At 45.8% G+C, this 6,062-nt stretch overlaps 1 protein-coding gene across 2 annotated transcripts in view; it reads right to left on the bottom strand.

Annotated features, from left to right (window-relative positions):
- Positions 1–6,057: 6,057 nt before the first annotated feature.
- Positions 6,058–6,062, bottom strand: part of LOC116324266 — a 14,293-nt gene continuing 14,288 nt past the window's right edge. The window contains exon 7 of one of the 2 annotated variants that reach the window (XM_039609585.1): positions 6,058–6,062. This exon is cut by the window's right edge and continues 744 nt beyond it. The gene's annotated coding sequence lies outside the window, so the exon portion shown is untranslated. The other variant, XM_039609581.1, reaches the window with a different exon arrangement.

The following is a 6,062-nucleotide window of genomic DNA, read 5'->3' as shown; positions in this document are numbered from 1 at the left end:
TGCGGATCCGGTACACCACTTCTGTTAGCCGCCCCACGACTTCCGCCGGCCCTCGCCAGTGACCGCACAGCCTGGTGGACACCCCTCTCTTGCGAACTGGGCAGTACACCCAAACCTTGTCGCCAGGCACGAAAGCTCCCCCTCGGCACCTGGTGTCGCAGGCTCTTTTCTGTCGTACTCTGGCGCTGACCTGGGCCTGGCGGGTGTAGTCATGAACCACTCGTGGCCGCTCCCTCAGCCTCCTGTAGCAGTCCCTGGCCACCGACACGCCGCCGGTTCCCTGCCTCGGGGACGGGGAAAGGCCCTAGGACGTCTCCTCCCAATCTCTCCATTGGGGCCCCCACCCAATGCTGCTGCAGGGGGGCAGTGGGGCGTTAAGTGGGGCCCTTCCATGCCGTACAGGTGTCACAGCAGTGCACATGAAGTTCCACATCCCGTCGACAACCAGGCCAGTAGAACTGTCCCCTGAGACGGTGGAGAGTTTTAGCATTCCCATAGTGGCTGGCCCCCACCAAGCCGTGGACAAGCTCGAGCACCTGCGACCGCAGCGACCGAGGCACCAACAGCTGCGGGAGATCCTTGCCCTGTTCGGGGGCCCGCCATCTCCGGTACAGGAGGCCGTCGTGGGTCTCCAGATTGTTGTACTGGGAGTAGTAGGCCTTCACTTCGGGCCCCTGTCCCGACACCCCTGTCCAGCCTGGGTGTCATGCTGCCTCCAGCCAGGCCCCCACCTGAACCAATGTCGCATCAGCCTCCTGCTCCTGCTTCAGCTGCTGCATGGTCAACGAGAGCCATCCCGCTCCGCCGGCTGTGGCCCGAGCAGTAGCCACGCCCCGTGCCTCCTGGGTCCGCTCTCCCTGCCGTTTCGCGAGGGGCAGCTGGCGTGGGCGCAGACAGATGGGTTGAGCAGAGCCGGTGTTGATGGTGTGCTGAACCAGCCGCGTCTGCCTGCAGTCTCTGGTTCCCTGCTTTTGACCGCACTGGAGGGCCAGAGTCTCTGTACCAAGAGTGATAGCCAGCTTCGCGGTGTCAACGTAGGCCCCCTAGCGGGTCAGCAGATCAAGGCCGATGATGCACTGATCTTGGATGTCAGCAAGCCAGAAGTCGTGCACCAGCTCCAAATCCTTCACTCGGATCCGCAACGGTTTCTTCCCCCGCATGTCAGTTCTCTCCCCCGTCACTGTCATCAGCTGGGTGTCGATGGGCAACCAACCCATCACAAGCGGCCCGGACGTTCCAGGAAACACACCAGGTCATATTAGGGAAATGGTGGACCCCGTGTCCACCAGGGCCTGGCAGGGTTGGTCCTCAACACAGCAGCTCAGGTAGAGTCCCTTGAGGTGCCCGACTAGGCCCGCCACCGTGCATCGTTCTTGGAGGGGGGCAGGAAGCTGGAGCGGTGGTCCCCTCGCTGTACCGCTCCCCCTCTCATCCCCCTGCAGCCACATAGTTCTGGCCTTTGGGGCGGGCGCCAGGCAGTCGCGCGCCACGTGGCCAGGCTCATCGCACCGGTAGCAGCGGTGCCTTGTGACAGGAATGATGTTTGCTGATATTATTCATGAGGAAATATTTGACATATGTTTCATATATTTTATGCCAACAAGTCATTTACAGTAGAATAAATATGAACAGACAATCACTTTTGTTTGCTATCCAGGCTGGGCTGGATCATCCAAAGGGCATGCTGGACACTTGCCCAGGGGGCCATGCACAGTTGGGGGCTCATCCAAGAGATTAATGACAAAAAGATCAGAATTATCTCAAATATTAGATATTGAAAACTATTATCAAAACATAGAGATATCATTTTTTCTTAACACTTACATAATTGGTAGAATACCGTAATGTGTATTCCACGTGCACCTTTCTCCCCTACACTGCTGAGGCTGATGGTCTCCCTCAGAGTCAGCTTGCTAGTGGATGTGATATTTCCAACATGACTGAAGCAGCCAAGACGGGAAACGGCAAAAATAGGGATGTGTAACTTTTATAAAACTGCCATTTTTATTCAATCAATTCAGGATGAAAACACTGAGACTAAGGTTAAGGTTGTTGAGATCTTCAGTGCGATGACATGCGAGCTAATCCAGAGGTTAGCAACTCACAATATGACCTCAAAGTTTGACCAGATTTAAATGAAGGAGCCAGGCTGCCCTCATCAGTACACACCCTGCTGCACCTCACTACCACAGAAGCAAAAATCCAGGAAATATTTCTGTTTTACCTGCATTAGTTTATTTCTCACTTTTGTTTTTAAACAAGAAAAAAGTGCCTTTAATAAGTGGACACATCCCAAATGTACTTTTTTCTGATAAAAGCTTCCTTTGTTCTACTTAATTGTTGTTTCAACTCTCATCCACGAGTGGGACTGTGGTACTGTCGGGAGGTGCTGAAGTAAGGAAAAAGAGGAGGAAATCGTCAGGAAGGAAGACAGAGAGAGAATGAGAGAAGAAGAAGACGACAACGGGCACGTTCATGTATGAATGTGTCCTAAAACTGACATTAAATAGTATTTTCATTTTAAAGTACATGAAAAACACAGCGTTAATTTATTTCATATAGGGTACTTTAGAGATTTTAGTTAAATACTACTGTTATGGTTTCAAGCTATTCTGTGTACATGTATGCACACATTGCAGTATGATATGTCTGATTACTGAAGAAAAAACACAAAAAGAGTCTGATCCTCCAAACATGGTGGTTAGGGTTTCCTGTGTTTTTTTTGTTTCTTCCTCTCTATTTTTGCGATTATTGTTTGGTTGAAATTGTTCTTAAACTCTGAAATGTGAGAGTATATTCTTTAAAGGCGTATACCTTACAGGAGGCTGTAGGGGGAGCTGCTTATTCAGATGTCCTCATATTGCACAAAAGACTTATTGGCAGACATCTCTCCAATTATCACCAGGATACAAGTGTGCATGTATCACTGGTTGACTTGGCTTCATAAGGCAGTCCTGTCTCCTCCCAGCATCCACAGCCAGCAAGGAGGGTTGTAGTACACCAACCAGACACCCTTCCACCTCCACCTCTTCAATTTGATGGCTTCAAGCTTGAGCCCACCATCTAATACTACACATCTACAAAAAAGGGGGATTATTTCTTTCTCTTCTTTTACATGAAAGCTTGAAAATAATTTCAAAAAGGCCGTTTAGTAACCACTATGCTGAAAGTTATGCCTCAGTGATAAATGTAACGATGAACAGAATCAACCATCTGAGATTTCCCTACCTGGATGATTGATGCACGTGCGCTTTGATGTTCCCTTCTCTGGCTGCATCTGGATTTGTTTGACATCTGACAAACACAAACCAGAATTATGACTCATTAGTTTTGTGAATTAGAATATTTGTAGACTTTTGAACAAGTGGGCCCTCTAGTGGGCACTTTGGATGACGCTGTATATGTGATGTATAAAAGTCAGATAAACCTGCTATTACCTTTAATTATCTGATACTGCTTTTTAGTCAGTTATTAATCAATAATGTAATTAATAATCAAAAATTACTTCGTATAAGAAACAGTGAGTCCATCTTTACCATTTGTAATCTGTTCTAAGAATGAGGCCTTGATGAAAATGATTACCTTCACATCATCTATGACAAAACAACAAAGGCATCATCCCTGTGTCTCCTTCACTGTAACAAAAACAGCAAGTAGGAAAGACTGAAGCCACTATCTCATGTATGCCACCTCACACAGATTTCTGTGGTTAGGAAGTTGTGTATTTAATCATCTGTAAATGTGTGGTAAGATTAGTGATCACATCCAACCATCCGGTTATTTACTACATCAGAGGGCAAAAATTCACTGCTGTTAAGTCACTTCTGTAGTTGGCGTTGATGCCAAACATCTGCCTGTGTTGTCGCTTTGATTCAGAAGTCTAGGCCTCTGCTTTTCTCCTCATTGATTTTTGAACTAATGCATTTTCTAATTTATTAGCATACAATGTTTCTAATGCATTAAACAACTTTAACAATTGCTTCAAAAACATCTGTGCCACTGACACGTTGTTACAGGGACTTTCTTTTCTTTTGAAACAGTGAATAAATAACGCTGATCATGTCTTGTTTACAGTTTAATTGGTGGATCTGTGGGTGTCTTTGGAGCTTCAACGTGCCTGCTCAGTCTTTAAATTCTTAGTTTGTCACCTGCAAAATCATTTTGGTTTTAGGACATTTATTGTCACCTAGTTAATATTTGAAGAAACCCATAACTGCACTCTGTTTAAAAGCTGATTTCTATGTCATGTGAACTAGTCACATGAACTCCTGTTAACTTCATTTGTTGATGCTGAACTGCAGACGCGTACTTTGGCTCATATTGATACACTTTATTGGTATTCTTTCAACTATTGTCGAGCAGCTTTACATAACATTCTTTGCACTACTGTACATGTATGTGTGTCATTACTTGTATAAAGTTGTGTGTGGCCCCAGTTTGTCCTTGTGCTCGTGTTGGTTGTGTCTTTTCTCCTTCTCACCTTCTCTCAGGCTTACTTCTGCACCCTGATGCTCCTCAATCAGCTCTAATGGATCTTCTGGGTGAATGAGGCAAGTTGTGTAAAGCACTTTAAGTGTTTGGAGTAGAAGAGCACATGGAAGTATGGAGCTGTGAGGTTGACCTTTCCAACCACTTCCTAGAGAATATGACAGATACCATGAAAAGAATTTTCAGTGCCATGATTTGAGTGTTACTGAGCCCCAAAAACAGAGCCAGATGGTGTTATTCGTGTTTTCAGTATTTGTTTTCAAAGTGCTGCTGGGAAGAGGGGGAGCTGGGTGGGCAGAAACTATGAGCTATATCAGGTATCATAAAAGATAGTACTCGTAGGTGAGAAGATGGAGAATGGCTGCTTGGATAACTGTTCTGCTTTGCCTTACTTGGGATGCACTGGGTGATGATGGCGAGGGTGGTTTATCAGTGCGCTGGCCGGGTTTCAAACCAAGCGTGTGGCAGTGGTGTAGAGGGGGAGGACCTGAGTCTTCAGTGATTTGGGGGCTTTTTGGAGAGGCATGGTGTAGCTCATGGGTGTCAAACTCCAGGCCTCGAGGGCCGCTGTCCTGCAGGTTTTAGATGTGTCCTTGATCCAACACAGCTGATTTAAATGGCCAAATGACCTCCTCGACATGTCTTGAAGTTCTCCAGAGGCCTGGTAATGAACTACTCATTTCATTCAGATGTGTTGACCCAGGTTGAGATCTAAAACCTGCAGGCCCTCGAGGCCTGGAGTTGGACACCCCTGGCGTAGCTGCAAGCAGAATGGCAAGAACCTGCCGATAACTGGAAATTCTTCGAGACGGGAGAGGTAAGATTTCCAGATGAGTTATATAGTAGCAGGTCTGTAGTTCTACAGAGAAGATGATATACAAAAGTTACTAAAGAGTAAATGCAGAGAAATGAGGACAAGAGACAGAGTCCGTTTACTACCATGGCAGAAATACAAACGGGTGGAGATCTGTCACCACAGCTCCTAAATACAAAGCCTCTTGATTTCAAACTACCTGCAGATGTGAGTGGATGAGCTCAAGGAAGCAACTCCACACAGAGGTGGAGACCAGAACAAAGCTGCCTCAGACGTCCACTCTGGCCCAGTCCCTGACTTTCACTCATTTAGAATTTATACATATCATGACTCAAAAGTCATGACAAATTACAGGAGGTGACACCATTAGTCAAGAAAAAGGAAAAGAAGGTTTGTTTTGAAATTAACAGAACTAAATAAAATGAGTGTAGAAGCTTGTTTCTGTTATCAATAGGTCCAAATTTGGGGTTATTATATAAAAATTCCAGTGAAATCTGCTAATTGATGAAGTTAAAATGCAGATGCAATATGCTTAATGGTCTATCTGGTGTCCCAACTACAAACACATGGTTAAACCTGAAGTTACCTCACTAAACCTCAAAGCCTGCATCACAGTGAAGGCTCCTCATATCACAGCACATGCAACATGGACTTTACTTTTTTTTACTTTTGGGAGTTTAAATGTTCATTTTCAAATTTTAAATCCTGCGGCCATAGTGTTATCACGCTTATTTAATATACACTGACAATTAAGAATAAC

This window comes from Oreochromis aureus, linkage group 1 (assembly GCF_013358895.1).
Source record: "Oreochromis aureus strain Israel breed Guangdong linkage group 1, ZZ_aureus, whole genome shotgun sequence".
NCBI lineage: Eukaryota > Metazoa > Chordata > Actinopteri > Cichliformes > Cichlidae > Oreochromis > Oreochromis aureus.
Note: the sequence above shows the minus strand (reverse complement) of the source record. Positions and strands in the feature narration are given on the sequence as shown.